General features: G+C 36.5%; 1 pseudogene; it reads left to right on the forward strand.

Moving 5' to 3' along the window:
- Window positions 1-104: 104 nt before the first annotated feature.
- Window positions 105-15565, forward strand: LOC134376137 (zinc finger protein 11-like; annotated as a pseudogene).
- Window positions 15566-18060: the final 2495 nt, after the last annotated feature.

The following is an 18060-nucleotide window of genomic DNA, read 5'->3' on the forward strand; positions in this document are numbered from 1 at the left end:
TTGGCTGGTGAATGTGATTTCTCCATGGTGGTATAACAGGATTTTCCACTGATGTTTACCAACAGATTAATACTGTTGCACAGCAAGCTTGGAGGAGGCTTCCCATGGCTGGCACTAAAATGGAAGAACTTAGTAAGATCTCTCAGGGTCTTGATGAGCCATGTAAAGATTTTTTGTCCCATTTGCTGCAGGCCGTGGGATACCTAGTGATAGATGGGGAGGCTGGAATGCTGCTGACCAAGCAGCTGGCTTATGAAAGCACCAATTCAGCTTGCCAGACCGCTGTTTGCCATTAAGAAGGGGACACTTTCTGACTATGTCTGTCTCTGTGCAGTTATTGGGCCCTCATACATGCAGGGGGTAGCTTTTGCCACTACCTTGTGAAATATAATGCCCTCTCAGTATTTTAGAGAACAAGGAAAAAAAGATCCAAGGTGTAGATCCAAAACATGTTTTAAATGTGGAAAAGGAGGTCACTTTGCAAAGGAATGTCATAATCAAGCTTCCTCTCCTGATAACTCCCCTTCCACACCTGCTCCAAATATGTGCCCAAGATGTTGGAGGGGACTCCACTGGGCTAATGAATGTCATTCAAAAACAACGGTAGAGGGTTGGTGTGTTCCCCATTGGGGAAATGAGAAACAGGGCCAGGCATGTCCGTCTATCCTTCCCGAGTTCTGGATTTGGTCTCTGAAAAGCCATCGCCAAACTCTCCCGAGCAACCAGAAGAAGTGAGGATTGGATCTCAGCCCCACATCTTCGTTTGTGTTAATCCCTACTATGGGGCCACAAGCTATCCCTAGCAGTATATTTGGCCTTTTACCTTCAGGCAGCATAGGGATTATCTTGGGACAGAGCAGACTTACTTTAAAAAGCATTCAGGTGTTTCCTGGAGACATTGACCCTGGTTATACTGGAGAGATATGAGTTATGGCTGCTGCAGGGCAAGGAATCATCACTCTCTCTCCTGACATGAAAATAGCTCAACTAGTATTGGTTCCTCTTTTAATTACAGGTAAGGTTCTTCAAAATACCCCACGGGTAGAGCAAGGGTTTGGGTCATCTGATAAAGCCTATTGGGTACAACAAATATGAAAGGGATGCCCCGAATTAGTGTTATCTGTTCAAGGAAAACCCTTTAAGGGGTTATTAGATACAGGAGCTGACATTTCTGTCATGTCCAAAACATATTGGCCTGCTTCTTGGCACAGTAGCTCTTCCCTAATTTGGGCTGACAATGAAGGCCATTCTGGAACTGTTTGTTCATCCCTATGTGCTTTCTTCTATACCTATTAATTTGTGGGGATGTGATGTCTTACAGCAAATGGGAGCTTTACTATTGAATCACAATGAAATTCTGCACCATTCCTCTACCCCTTTATAATGGGGGCTGTGATATTTCTTGCCACTGTTGATCCAATTTCTTGGATCTCAGATGCACCTGTATGGGTGGATCAGTGGCCTCTTACTCAGGAGATGTTACTTGCTTGTCAAAATTTGGTTCAAGGTCAACTTCAAAAGGGCCATATTGAGCTCTCTAATAGTCCTTGGAATACCCCTATTTTTGTCATTAGGAAAAAATCTGGCTCATGGGGACTTTTGCAAGACCTAAGAGCAGTCATGAAAACCATAGGCATTTTACAACCTGGCCTTCCAGCTCCTATAGCCATCCCAGCTTCTCTTTATTTAATGGTCCTGGACCTGCAAAACTGTTTCTTTTCCATCCCCTTGTCTCCTTTAGATCATGAATGGTTCACTTTTAGCATACCCTTTTTTAATTTTCAAGCCCCCATGAAATATATCAGTGGAAGGTATTGCCACAGGGTGGGCTAATAGCGCTACATTATGTTAGAAACATATTTCTAATGTTCTTGAGCCTTTATGACATCAATATCATCCATTATATGGATGATATTCTAATTGCCCATAAAAATCAACAGCATTTACTTTCAATATTTGATTCCCTTTCCAAGGTATTAGCTACTTATGGTTGGGTTCTAACTCCAGACAAAATTCAAATGCAACACTCCTATCTGGGTCATATCATAGACAATAAGCCCATCCACTCAAAAAATTCAAATCAGACTTGATTCTTTGAAGACACAATGATTTCCAAAAATTACTGGGAGACATTAACTGGATTTGCCCTTCCCTCTGACTTAACAACTGTGGATCTTCAGCCTTTATTTGACATCTTAAAGGGTGACTCATCACCTAATTCTCCGAGAACTTTGACTCCTGAAGCAATCCATGCATTGCAAGAAGTTGAGCAAGCCATCCACAAATCACAGGTTTTTCATATAAACCCATGAAAAATCTATATTCACCCATATTTCTTATCCTATTTCTCACATCTGTTATCACCATTGTATCAATATGGCAGAAACATTTCCCATTGGAGTGGCTTTTTTTTTTTACTATCTCACTAGACTCATATATCTTAGCTCCTTATTATCTTTTGCATAGCTTTAATTATTATAGGGTGGCATCGATTACAAAAGTGGTTTGTAATTGACCCTCATTGTATTGTGATTCCTTTCTCATTGCAGTGGTTTCAATGGTTTATGAGCTCTGTCGTTGCTTGGCAAGAAGCCTTTGCAGAATTTCCTGGTCAAATCTCTGTCCACTACCTTCAGAACACACTGTTACAATTTTTTCAGTGTACTTCCATCATCCTTCCTAAGAATACTTCTTTGATTCCTTTATCTAATGCTTCCTTCGTGTTTACTGATGGTTCCAGCACTAGACTAGCAGCAGTAATTATTGATGGCCAACCTTTTTCTAGATATGTTCAAGACTACTGTACACAGCATGTTGAACTTCATGCTGTTGTTTATGCTTTTTCCTTATTACAGGATGGTCCCTTTAACTTATATTCAGACTGTCAATAATTGATCTTAGTTTTGCAGGATATTAAAACAGCTCATATAAGTTTCACCTGTGACCATGAATTACAGTCCTTGTTTGTCTTCTTACAAACGTTAATTCATATGCAGACTGTAATGATGTAAGGATTGGATGGGATAAAAGATAAAAAAAAAAAACTGGTGCTCAAGGAGCCCTCCCAGGGCTGTCTTCCTCTGTGAATCAGCATGGACAGCCTTTTGTCAAACACCCCCACTGGCTGGAATGTTATTCTCCCACTCCCATATTACAGCACACTGCTGGGTTTCTTCAGATGATGACAAGACATTATGGGACTGGTCTCATCATCACATAGAATCCTGGTTGCCATCTGACTGTGCGGTAGGTACCCAGGGGTTGGGTGACTAGTATATGGTACACAAACCGGGGTGTGGCCCATCTGAGTTTGTGCAGATTACTTGCTTCATTGAGTGTTGTTACTGTATCTATCATAGACCAAGTTCAAAATCTTGTGTTTTCGTATGGTCTATGCTCCTGTGTAACTCCTCCCAATGTGCTACTTCTGGGAGATTTTGAAATAATGCCCCATGATAATGGTTATAATATTTCCTGTAACCAATGTATTTTAACATCCTGTATCTTTCCAGTATTGGCAATGAACACAAAGAAAGAAGAATAATGGTTTTAACACAACCCCTTTTGTAGTCCTCCCTGTGCATGTAAATGGCTCTTGGTATGAAAATATAGTTACTTAGGTCTTATCCCTTGTTTCTACACTGTTATCTTGAATAACATGATTTTAGGACTTCCTATGGCCAGAGTCCTTGTACTTATTTCTGTTGTGGCTAGCACAGTGACCTCTACACTTGCTCTGCCTCAAAGTATCCATACTGCCCATTATGTAAATCAGTTGGCTCAAAAGACTTCATAAGCCTTAATGGTAAAAGAGGATATAGATGGAGAAATTAATGCCAGGCTTAATGCTCTTGAAATGGCAGTAGACTATTTAGGAGAAGAAGTACAGTGTTCAAAAATGCTCATGTCATTGTGATGCCATGCCACCTGTTAATGGATTTGTTTAACCACAAAGCCCTATAGTAAGACAGAATGAGAATGGGAGAAAATGTATTGCCATCTGCTGGGGGTGTGGCATTTAAACAATTTTAGTATAGATCTGGACATTGTACATCAAGACATTTTAAACATTCAAAATAATCACATATTGTGGCTCCTGTGGAAATTGTGGAAATTTTTGACAAACTGTATCAATTGCATCCCTTGTAAATGGTTCAGCAGATATTGTGTTTGTTAATAGCATATATAGTTGCTTCTGTATTTGCCTTTTTGTGTTTTTCAGTCTACTTCCATTGTAGCAAACAACAATTACAGCAACTCTGTACCACCAACCACCAATTGTGGCTTCAGATGGGAGGTCCTGGGGACTTCATCATCCAAAATACAGAAGGGGGAAATGTGAGGTACTGAATAGCAAGCTGAAAAAGTCCTTTCTATTCTAGGTAATAAGCCGGCAAGGCTGGCTTACAATTTTGCCTGCTTTCCCCTTCCCCCTCCCCTTGAGGTCTGAACTTGACTGAACCCAGGATCCAGAGAGCTTTGTAAATAAGGAACTTATGCTATTGTTCTGTATATGAGGAATTTATGCTCTTATTTTATTGGTAAGTAGTTAGCCATGAATCTTCAAGTGCCATGGCAGCTGAAGATGTTCTATAAATAGCTTTATACCAGACCTAAGTGATTTAATCAGTACAATTTGTTATTTTCACTGGCTTATAAAAAGGAACCTAAAATAAACTAGTTTGCTTCACAGGTCTTCAGTCTGTGTACCCCTCCTGATCCCATAAGTGTTTCTTCAATTCCCCACCATCTCCCCTTGGGTATTGGTTGACAACAATCAATGAAAGAAAAAGCTTTTTTTGAGAAGGTAATCAAAATAGACACACCTTTAGGTAGTCTAACTAAAGAAAGAAGGAAAAAGACACAAATAACAATAGTCAGAAATGAAAAAGAAGGCATGAAAACCTATACCACAGAAGCACAAAGAATCACTGGACACTATTATAAACAACTATACAAAAATAATTTGGAAACCTGGAGGAAATAGAGAAATTTCTGTATTCATGCAAACTACAATGACTGAATCAGGAATATGTACAAAATTTGAACAGACCAATACCAAGCAAGCAATGAGACTGAAGCAGTAATCAGCAATCTTCCAACAAAGAGAATGCCAGGATGAGTTGGCTTTACTGATGAATTCTACCAAACCTTTAAAGAGGAATTAATACCAATTCTCTTGAAACTATTCTAAGAAATTGAAACAGAGGCCATTCTCCCATACTGATTCCATGAGGTAAACATCACCCTGATCCCCAAAGCAGATAATGATACCACTAGAAAAGAAAGCTATAGGCCAGTATATTTGAGAAGTATAGATGAGAAAATCATCAATAAAATATTAGCAAATAGACTACAGCAACACATCCAAGAAATGAAACATCACAATCAAGGAGGTTTCATCCCAAGGATGCAAGAATCATTCAACATACACAAGTCAATAAATGTGATACACTCCATCAAGAAAATCAGGGACAAAAACCATATGATTATCTCAATAAACATTTAAGAAGCATTTGACAAAATTCAACATCACTTCATGACAAAGAGTGTCAGCAAATTAGTTATAGAAGGAAAGTATCTCAACATGATAAAAGCCATATATGACAAAACTGTTGTCGTTGTCATTCTCAATGGGGAGAAATTGAAAGCTTTTCCTTAAGAATGGGAAAAACACAAGGATATCTACCCTCATCTGTTATTTAAAATAGTACAGGAAGTACTAGCCAGAGGAATCAGGCAAGAGAAAGAAAGCAAGGGCATCCCAAAGAGTAAAGAGAGGGTCAAATTGTCCGTTTGCAGATATTATGATCCTATATAAAGAAAAACCTAAAAAGTCTCCAAAAGGACCCTTAGAGTCAGTGAACAACTTCAGTAAAGTAGTAGGATACACCAACATGCCAAAATCACTAGCTTTTTTGAACTAGCAGAAAAAAAGAGAAAGCTATATTCCATTTACCATAGTCACCCCCCAAAATAAAACATCTTTGAATACAGTCAACAAAGGATGTGAAAGATCTCTACAGTGGGATCTACAAATCACTGTTGAAAGAAATTAAAGAAGACAGCAAAAAGTGGAAAGATATTCCATGCCATTGGATTGGAAGAATTAGATTAAAAACTTAAATATAAGACCAGAAGCCATAAAACTTCTAAAAGAAATTATAAGGGAAACACTTCAGGAAGTAGGACTGGGCAAAGAGTTTATGAATATGACCCCCACAGCATAGGCAACAAAAGCAAAAACAAATGGGATTATATCAAACTAAAAAGCTGCTGCACAGCACAAGAAACAACAAAGGAAAAGAATAACCTACAGAGTGGGAGAAATTATTTGTAAACTGTGCATCTGATGAAAGATTAATATCTAGAATATAAAAGTAACCCAAACAACTTAAAAGTAGAATAACAAATAGTCTGATTTTAAAAATGCGCAAAGGAGCTGAATCGGCAATTCCAAACGGAAGATATACATATGACTGACAGATACAGGAGAAAATGCTCAACATCACTCAGCATCCAGGAGGTGTAAATCAAAGCCACATTGAAATATGTCATTCCAGTTAGACTGGCTACTATCAAAATGCAGAGAATAACAAATGCTGGTGAGAATGCAGAGAAAGAGGAATCCTCCTATATTGTTGGTGGGACTGTAAGTTGGTACAGCCCTTATCAAAAACAGCATGGAGTTTTCTCAACCAAGTACAGATAGAACTGCCATGTGACTCAGCAATCCCACTGCTGGGTATACATTCAAAGGATTTGAAATAGTCATGTAGAAGGGACACCTGTACTCCCATGTGTATTACAGCTCTATTTACAGTAGGCAAGAGTAGGAACCAACCTAAATGTCCATTATTGGATGACTGGATAAGGAAAATGTAGTATTTTTATACAATGAACTACTACTCTGCCTTTAAAAAGAATGAAATATTGCCATTCACAGCCACATGGATGAACGTAGAAAAAATTATGTTAAGTAAAATAAGCCAGTTACAGGAAGAAAAATGTTGCATGTCCTCACTTATATGTGGCAATTAAGGAAATAAATAAGCAATTTAATAAATATGTAAAGGAAATATACAACAATCACAATATTGCATTAAACTTCAGGAATAGAAAACAGAACTGAGTTACTAAAGGTAGGAAATGCTCAGGGGGATGGTGCAAGGGAGGTACTTGTAAAGGGTCAGAAAAATTGATTACACTGTATAATGAAGAATATATTACCCTAATTTGAACATCACATATTGCACACATTGATATCCAATTCTTTACCTCAAAGATATGTCCAATCAACTATGTTGCAATGAAAAAAACTTAAGTAAAAAAAGGTTTTTATTGAACCTTTACTTTTTTCTTTAGTTCTCTTTATGTATATCCAGATTCTAACCTATATCTTTTTTCTTCTCTGTAAGTTTTTTTTTTTTTTTTTTTTTTACATTGCTTCCAAAACAGGTGTACTGGCAACAAATTCTCTCAATTTTGTTTCCTTGAGAAAGACTATATCTTTTCTTCTCTTTTACAGGTTGATTTCATAGTGCATAGGACTCTAGGTTGTAGGTATCCTAATCAAGTGTTTGGATATTTCACTGTACTCTCTCCTTACTTACATGGATTCTCAGTAGATGTTGGGTGCAATTCTTATCTGTTCCTTTTTAGGTATGATATTTTTTCCTTGCTCTGGCTACAGGATTTTTATTATTTCTGATTTTCTGAAGTTTGAGAACTACATGCCTAGATGTAGTATTTTGGCATTTATCTGATTCTGTGTTATCTTAAATCCCTTGATCTTTTGTTTGGTGCCTGATATTAATTGTGGAAGTTCTCAGACATTATTGTTTTAAGTGTTTCTTCTATTTTTTTCCTCCATCTCTATTCTGCTGGTTTTCTCATTACTCTCTATTACAACTTTTGACATTGTCCAACACTCTTCAGATATTATGTACTGTTATTTTTGTCTTTTTGTTTTGTGTGTATGCTTTTCAGCTTTCAATTTCTTTGATCTATCCTCAAGCCCAGAGATTTTTTTTCTCAGCTATGTTTAGTCTACCAAGTTGGTGAGAGTGTGGTGCCAGTACTATCAAGGACCATAGTTTGATAACTATACTGGCAAGTTGCCTGCCCCCGTGTATCTTGTTTGTTAACATCTATATAATTATTTAAAGGATTTTTACGCATAGACCTACAAATATGTTGGATTTCCAAACAGACCAAATGAAAATACATATATATATTTAATGAATTATATATTCATATAATGAATTATATTGGTAGGCTTTTTAATACTGAACTTTCCTTAAATTGTGGAACAAATTTAGAAAATTTCTTTTTGTTCTTCACATTCTACTTTTCCTCTATCTTATGTTTAAAGATAAAGTGCTTCTGCAGACTATCGCTGTTCTTTTTTGGTTTTGTTTTGTTTTTACTTGGAATCTCTTAGGTTTGCTCATTCATTCTGATGGCTTCAGGTAACATTGAAATTAGATATTTCCCTGCCTTGGACTGAATGTCCCCCCAAAACTTGACACCGTCTGTGATGGTGTTAAGATGGTGGGAAATCCTATTATGGTAATTGAAAGATGGGGCTGTAATGATGTGATTAGATTGTAGGACAATACCATAATGAATGGGTTAATAGTGGTGGGCAGGGATGTTGTTCTGAGGGCTTTACAGGAAGAACACATCGGAGGTTAACCTATCTCTGCTTTGCAGTTTTATGCCATGTGAGACCCCTGGGTCACTGTCATCTGCACTGAGGTCTTCACCAACTGTGTTCACTGAACTTTTGACTCCCCAGCTTTTGAATATGCAAGTAGTAAATTTCAGTTTCTAACAAGTCACCCAATTCTAGGTATTTTGTTAAAAGCAACAAAAATGGACTAATACATTTCCAAATCTTTAACTTCAGCTTAGATATCTTTCTTGAACTCTGGAGTCATGTATCCAATTGCCATTTGGACATTCCCACAGATATTTCAAGTATAATGTATTCAAGTCTGTTTTATTTCTGCCCATTATATTTTTCTGTCATTCTAAAAGCTACACTTTACAGTGCCCATACCTAATTAGCTCTGATTATGTAGGAAGCTTGAGAGTAAAACACTTTTATTTTCTGCACAGGAGCTTAGCACCACAGTGTCTTCCTGGTTTTTGTTTCCACATTAATTTCCTCTCCTGTATGCTTACTGGTCTGTTATTTTATTTTTCTATTGATTGGCCCTTATGGAGATCTGAACCTGTGACCTTAGTGTTATGAGAAGCATGGTCTCCCAAGACAGCTAGCTAACCACACTTGTTCTATGATCTAACGCAGCTGGTCTTTAACCACCCTGTTTTCTTCTGCTCTGACTCTCTCTAAAGCTTTTTCCATTCTCCTTCTAGTGGATGGCTATTAAATTGAAAATCTAATATGTAACTGATTTGTATTTACAAAACCACATTATTTATACCCTGTGTTTAGAAAGTGGCAGTGTTTATTCTCATGCAGACAAAAGCAATCCTTTGGCATGTGGGAAGGAAATTTTGGAGTGTTTTTGTATATGCTTTCAGTTTATAAATAATTAAAAAACAGCAATTGTATGTAATGTTTCACTTTCAAAATGGAAAAATATTTAAATGCGAAGCATTCCATAATGTGTTTCTTTAATAGTGTATCTGTTATCACTGCCCATGAGCATTCACTTAGACATAGTGCCATGTGTGCTTACATTAACATGTGGTGTCTTCATTTGCTCTTGTGAGTTCAGTTTTACTGTTGCCTCATACTCATGAGAACATGTGGTTCACATGGAAGAGATTAACATCTTTGGCATTTCAGTGAAGTGCAAACAGAATGCAACATAAAAATATTTTTTGTCTTTCTTATCCCATTCTCTATTGAACTGTCAAAATTTGTTAGTCTGACACACTGGTTCATACGTATTTGAAGACATACGTATGTCTTCAAATCTGATTAGAAACTTCTTGGAGAAGTGATATTTTATTAACACTTTTATCACTAGCAAGAAGAATGGTTCTTAGCTATAAGGTAATCTTTGTAATCCTATTTTTAGTAATCAGTATATTATTACAGTGACAGGATATTCCTGCTAGTTTTTATTTTTAACTACACTATATGGAGAATAGAAAAGCAGCACCTTATTTAACACATAAGACCCTCATCCTCACTCAAAAGTGTGAAATCTGAGATTCCTGTTTTCTGACCCAGGGCTGGTGGCTTGAATTGAGATCAATGTGCCATTACAGGAATTGGTGTCATTTGAGGATGTGGCTGTGGATTTCACCTGGGAGGAGTGGAGGGACTTGAATGATGCTCAGAGGACATTGTACAGGGATGTGATGCTAGAGACCTACAGCAGCCTGGTGTCATTGGGTGAGTGACACTCCCCAGTAACATTCAGAAAAAACGTTTTGTTATTTCTTTTATAAAAATAGGAATCGTTTGTAGGGTTTTATGCCATTTGATAAAAATACATTTCATGAAAAACATGTCATCCCTATCTAACAAGTTTCAAATTGGTCTCTTTATTGTGTAATTTATGGAGCTGAGCTCTTGTCATTCTTCCAAGGATCTGGCTTTGCTGTTTTATAAAGTCCTATGTTACTTCCCATTAACAGGACACTGCATTAGTAAACCTGAGGTGATCCTCAAGTTGGACAAAGGAGCAGAGCCATGGATAATAAAAGAACACCCAAACCAGAGCCTTCAAGGTTAGTAAGCACATCCTGGGCAGAGGCCAGGGAGAGTAAAACCCAGCAGATGTTGGCTGTGTTCAGCTGTTTCTAGCAATTTTTCCACAGATGACTGAGTTGAGGCTGGCTCATCTTCTTGCATCAAACACATGTATTACATATTCTCTTACATGGCTTAGATGGTCCCATACATATATATCTCCATATTTTATTTTGCTGTTTTTTAACATGTTTTACTAAAATATAATCCCTATGTTTCTCTTCCTTGACATTTATTTTTGCTATTTACTTTTTCAGTATTCTCAGTTGCCATAATGTCCTGCACTCTCAGGGACATGGTTTTTCAGACTCTGTTACTTAAACTAGAATATCTGATACTGGGTAATTTGTGAAGAAACAAACTCTAGCTCTTACTTTTCTGTTCTGGAGGCTGAGCATTCCAAGATCTAGAGGATACATGTGGTAAGGGCCTTGTTTCTAGTGGGGATCCTTGACAGAATCCCAAAGCAGTGCAGGATATCACATTGGAAGTTGGTAAGAAAATAAGAGGTCCAGGTATGAGCCTTCTGTACCACATCAGAAATTATGGAGCAAAGGCAGACCTAGCATAGGGCATAGAAAATGAGAGTTCTGGAATTTATAGAAGAACCAGGAGACTCATGGTATCAAGGTCAAGGGAAACAAGGGTTTCAAGTTGAGGGACTGAGATTGCTGCTTGGAAGTGGAATTTGAAGTTAGTATTTTTCTCTTCTCTTTGTGGAAATCATTCTAAAACAAGAAAGAAATTTACAAATGTACAGGAGCCTATTTTTTATCAGAGTAATAGGCATCCAAAACTCCAGTGCATAATACTAAATTTTTCATGAGCAATGAATTATCAAGTGGGAATGTGTGTTCCAGGGTTTGGGAAGAGAATAAATGTTTATTTTATAAGGAGTCAAAAACACACTTGTCAAAGATGGTGGGCAAAGCTTTGGTTGCAGAACCAAATATTTTAGAACAGCAGGGTGTCTGTTGGGCTGGACTGAAGTTTCCTGTATAGTAATGGTTATTTGAAGCACAGGAAGTGAGGTTAAATGAGTAATTTGTAGGAGGCTCTGTTTAGGGTGGGAAAAAGGAGATTTTATTATTTGAAAAACTTCCACATGCCTATAGCCATTTCTTAGGGAAGAGTAAAAACTACAGAAACATTAATGCAAAATTCTTAACCTAAGACATTTTCCTCCATTTGTGATGAAAAATTGGATTGTTCTGCTCCTGAAAGTAGCCAATGAAGGAAAACCTGACCATATTTGAAATTGAAGAATAAGAAAAAGAGCAGCAGGAGATAACCTCTATTGTCATAAAGTAAAATAGAGTAAAAACTGTAAAAAATAGTGTAAAAAACTGCAAAATAGAGTAAAAATTGTAAAAATAATATAGAGTAAAAATTTTAAAAATAATATAGAGTAAAAAGGAAAGTAGAACAAAAAACCAACGGAATGTGATAAGCCATCATTTGAAATTTACAATTTGGAAAAACATAAAAATTATCAAATATTTTATCATGATTTTAAAATGAAAAAAGTGAATAAAGAAGCAAATTATAATGTGACCTAATGTTAGAAAATATATTAAGACAACATAACTTATGAAAGTATGAAGAAAACCCATACACTCCTGAAACCAATAGCCATTATTGATATTTATAAAATCTTTTATTACTAGGGTTGGGAGAAACTTCTCTACCTTTACATGAACATGCAATAAGATATGCTTATGTGTGGTTCATCAATGTGGTTTTGTTTGTCATTTCAGATATCCAGATAATCAATGATCTAATCGAGAGGAACCCTGAAAGTCATGGTAAATATTTGTGGCAAGGTGTAATCATCAATGGCAACCAATCAACTGAGGAGAGAGTGGAGTTAGGAAAATCATTGAATTTCAGTTCAGTACATATTTTAAATCAGGTTATAAATAATGGAAACTATTCAGGAGTGGGGCATGAGGAGTTTAATCTATGTCACAGTGCACTTCTTTCAGAGACTGATGTCATTTGTGCTGGAGAGAAAACTGATGAGGATAATACATCTGAGAAATCACAGAGTCATCATGAGCATCTTAGTCAGTATCCTAAGATTCCAGATGGGCAACTTTTTGAATATAGTGGAAAAGGACAATCCTCCAACACAGTGCCAATAGTATTTACATATAAGAAAATTCATATTGGTGAGACCAACTATAAATATAGTCAATATGGGAAAACTTGTAATAAGTCAGCTGTTACTGTCCAAGAAATAACTCAGGTAGTGAAGAAAACTTTTCAATGTGATGTATGTCAGAAAATGTTCTATAAAAAGACTAAACTTACTCAACATCAGATTATACACACAGGAGAGAAACATAAATACAGTGAATGTCAGAAATCTTTTATTAAGCAATCATACCTTATTTCATATCAGGGAACATCTATGGGGAAGAAGCTTTATCCATGAAGTGAACAGGAGATATTTTTCCATCAGAAGTCAGACCTTACTGTAAATTGCAGAACTCACACAGGGGAAATGGCCTATGGATTTATTAAGTGTGGCAAAAGCTTTCATGAGAATTCACTTCTCAGCTGTTATCAGGCAATTCACAGTAGTGGAAAATCATGTGAATGTAGTGGATGTAGAAAATTTTTCTACCATAATTCTGCCCTTAGTGCATATCAGAGAATTCACATGAGTGAGAAGCTATATGAATGTGAAGAAAGTCGAATTTTCTCCAGTAAGTCAAAACTCAAGAAACATGAGAGAATTCACAATGGTGAGAAACCCTTTGAGTTTAACACGTGGAAAAACCTTTCACCAGAATTCAAACTTCAGGATGCGTAAGAGAATCTATGATGAATGTGGAAAACGTTTTAACATAAAGTCAAACCTGAATATATATCAGAGAATTAACCCAGGTGAGTACCACAATGAATGTAAAGAATGTGGAAAAGCTTTTAACCAAAAGTCAGCACTCAAGAAGTGTCAGAGAATTCAAAAGGGTGAAACACCATTTGAGTATAAGGAGTGTGGAAAAGCTTTTAACCAAAAGTCACCCATCACAGTGCATCAGAGAACTCACCCGGGTGAGAAGCCCTACAAATGTAATGGAGGTGGGAAAATGTTTAATAACAAATCCTTCAAGATGCATCAGAGTACTCACACAGGGAAAACACCTTATAAATGTAAAGAATATGGAAAAGCTTTTAGCCAAAAGTCAATTGTCGGGATACATGAGAGAATTCACACAGGTGAGAAACCATATAAATGTAAAGAATGTAGAAAAGCTTTTAACCGAAAGTCACACCTCAGTGTGCATCAGAAAATTCACACAGGTGAGAAACCATATGAATGTGAAGAATGTGGAAAAGCTTTTAACCAAAAGTCACATCTCAGCATGCATCAGAGAATTCACACATGTGAAAAACCATATGAATGTAAAGAATGTGGAAAAGCTTTTAACCAAAAGTCAACCCTCAGCAGGCATCAGAGAATTCATACAGGTGAGAAGCCATATGAATGCAAAGAATGTGGGAAAGCTTTTAACCAAAAGTCACACCTCAGCATGCATCACAGAATTCACACAGGTGCGAAACCATATGAATGTAAAGAATGCAGAAAAGCTTTTAAGTTAAAGTCACACCTCAGCAAGCATCAGATAATTCACACAGGTGAGAAACCATATGAATGTAAAGAATGTGGAAAAGCTTTTAAGTTAAAGTCACACCTCAGCATGCACCAGAGAATTCACACATGTGAGAAACCATATGTCTGTAAAGAATGTGGAAAAGCTTTTAACCAAAAGTCTCACCTCAGCATGCATCAGAGAATTCACACAGGTGAGAAACCATATGAATGTGTAGAATGTGGGAAAGCTTTTAATGAGAAGTCAACCCTCAGCATGCATCAGAAAAATCACACATGTGAGAAACCATATGATTGTAAAGAATGTGGAAATTCTTTTAACAAAAAGTCAAACCTCAGCATGCATGAGATTATTCACACAGGTGAGAAAGCATATGAATGTAAAGAACGTAGAAAATCTTTTAACCAAAAGTCTCACCTCAGCATGCACCAGAAAATTCACACAGGTGAGAAACCATATGAATGTGTGGAATGTGGGAAAGCTTTTAACCAGAAGTCAACCCTCAGTGGGTATCAGAGAATTCACACATGTGAGAAACCATATGAATGTAAAGAATGTAGGAAAGCTTTTAAACAAAAGTCACACCTCAGCATGCATCAGAGAATTCACAAAGGTGAGAAACCATATGAATGTAAAGAATGTGGAAAAGCTTTTTACCAAAAGTCAACCCTCAGCAGGCATCAGAGAATTCACACATGTGAGAAACCATATGTATGTAAAGAATGTGGAAAAGCTTTTTACCAAAAGTCAACCCTCAGCAGGCATCAGAGAATTCACACATGTGAGAAACCATATGTATGTAAAGAATGTGGAAAAGCTTTTTACCAAAAGTCAACCCTCAGCAGGCATCAGAGAATTCACACATGTGAGAAACCATATGAATGTAAAGAGTGTGGGAAAGCTTTTAATTTTAAGTCAGCCCTCAGCATGCATCAGAGAATTCACACATGTGAGAAACCATATGTATGTAAAGAATGTGGAAAAGCTTTTAACCAAAAGTCATACCTCAGCATGCATCAGAGAATTCATACAGGTGAGAAACCATATGAATGTCAAGAATGTGGAAAAGCTTTTAACTTTAAGTCAACCCTCAGCATGCATCACAGAATTCACACGTGAAAAACCATATGAATGTAAAGAATGTGGAAAAGCTTTTAACCAAATGTCAACCCTCAGCAGGCATCAGAGAATTCATACAGGTGAGAAACCATATGAATGTATAGAATGTGGGAAAGCTTTTAACCAGAAGTCAACCTTCAGTGGGTATCAGAGAATTCACACGTGAGAAACCATATGAATGTAAAAAATGTGGAAAAGCTTTTAACCGAAAGTCACACCTCAGTATGCATCAGATTATTCACACTGGTGAGAAATGATATGTATGTAAAGAATGTGGAAAAGCTTTTAACAAAAAGTCATACCTCAGCATGCATCACAGAATCCACACAGGTGAGAAACCATATGAATGTAATGAATGTGGAAAATCTTTTAAGCGAAAGTTGCACCTCAGCATGCACCAGAGAATTCACACATGTGAGAAACCATATGAATGTAAAGCGTGTGGAAAAGCTTTTGAACAGAAGTAAACTCTCAGCATGCATCAGAAAATTCACACAGGTGAGAAGCTCTGTGAATGTAATGAATGTGGAAAAAATTTTTCTTATGAAGTCACTGTTTAGAAGACATCAGGAAAGAACTCCTTATGTATGTAATATGACAAGCCTGTACTGAAATTCCCCCTAATAGACAGAAAAAAATTCACACGAAGGAAAATCTCAAGGAATGTAATTTGTATCGGAAAAGATTTTGCTAGAAGCCATAACTAAGACATCAGAGAACTTACATCAAGAAGAAGACCTATAAATATACAACTGTCCTCAGGTATTGACGATTGTCTTGAGGATCCCCTATTGATATAAAAATTTGCTCAAGTCCCTTCTATAAATGGTGTAGTGTTTGTGTATTACCAATTCACTTCCTGCTGTGTATTTTACATCTTGTGTAGATTACTTATAATACTGGATAAATGTGAATACTATTGAAATAGTTGTTATACTGTGTTGTTTTAAGTAGTAAAATTATTTCATTTATCGTTTTCATTTATTTTTGAGGATTTTGATAAGTAGGTGCTTGAATCACTAGATGTGTAAACCTCAGATATGGAAGGAGGACTGTAATGAGTGTGAAAACATCTTTTCTGCAAGTCTCAAGACTGGGTATGGTTAGAACATTGTTGCTTACAACATTGTGCTCATGACACAAATGATCACCATGCACCAAAAAATAAATAAAACTTAAAAAGGAATCACATCACAGCAGACATTAGAGAATTTAAAGAGTGGAGAAATTCTTTATGGATTTGACTGACTGTGTCTTTTTAAAATATAAACACTCTTTTCTCTTGTATGTATAGCCTGCAATCTGAGTGTTTCATGATTGGGTGTATGACCACATAATTTAACACTGTTTGGGGGAACATAGATATAAGTGATGAACATTACTTCTAGCTCAGTCAGCAAAATAAAAGAAAAAAATTCCATGTGGTTGTTCTTGATTTCTCATGTTCTCTGGGACTGAATGAAGATTACTCTTGGGTGGAGTTCGGGGCCACAGGTGAAAGTAATGCACCCTAATTTAAAATAGAAGAAATTGAAGAAATCAGAGATATTCTCATCGCTATCCCCAAACCTCCATTTATGCATTATATAAGAAATTATTTCCTTGTTGAGCCATTGTATGTGTGCTGTGTTTGCATTACAACACAAGCAGCCCACTCCAGCTAAATAATTTTATAAACTTTCTTAGAAGTTACCAGTCTCTGTATATGAGAAGAGAATCCTGTGTTGTCACCTTTTACACCCAAATCAGTTTATGGGAAAATCAAATCATGGGGAGAAAGAGTGGAATAAATGTGGGATATCTTATTGGGACAGCTCATTGGACAGTGAAAATAAATATCTTTCTAAATCTCTTTAATATGTCAAAGCATTCAAGAAAACAACACTTTTTATGTCAGAATTTGAAATGAAGAGAAAACTAATAAATGTAAAATTTTCATATGGAAATGAAAATTGGAATATTAAAGGCATTTTTAACATCTTGAGTGCTACAAATATTTAAATATGATTGGTGACAGTGCCTTCCAGGGGACATTCATCTTTGTTTGAAGATAATTTTGGTTGTCATAACTGAAGGTTGGGATGCGCTACTCCATTGAGTGGGAAGAAGACACAGATGTTGCTAAGCAGCCCGCAATGTACAAAAAAGCCACCTCATATGAAACATTTATGCATAAAACTGTTTTTTGTTAAAAATTCTTTTTAATGAAACCCAGGATAAATGTGGGTAGGGAATATGTACACTGAGTATAATAAATAGCTTGGTTTGACTTACTTCAGGATTTTTGACATTAAATGCCACTCTAACTTCTGTATATTTTGTTAAATATATTGTCTAAAGTACTGCACTACACAGATTTTTTCCTACTCTTCTATTTTAGGTAAATTTTTATGACCAGTATTACAAAGCTAAGTACAGGTAATTTTTTCTGATGTTTGAAGCTAACAGAGTGAGTCTATGGGTTGAAGAGAAACATTTCTATGTGAATGCAGCACAGGCACATAATTGAAAAAAAATTTGTTTGAACTTATTTAAACAGCTGTAAACAATAGTGGTGTTCTTATTTTACTCAGGGAAAACCAGTGT

This window comes from Cynocephalus volans, chromosome 4, assembly GCF_027409185.1.
Source record: "Cynocephalus volans isolate mCynVol1 chromosome 4, mCynVol1.pri, whole genome shotgun sequence".
Classification (NCBI taxonomy): Eukaryota; Metazoa; Chordata; class Mammalia; order Dermoptera; family Cynocephalidae; genus Cynocephalus; species Cynocephalus volans.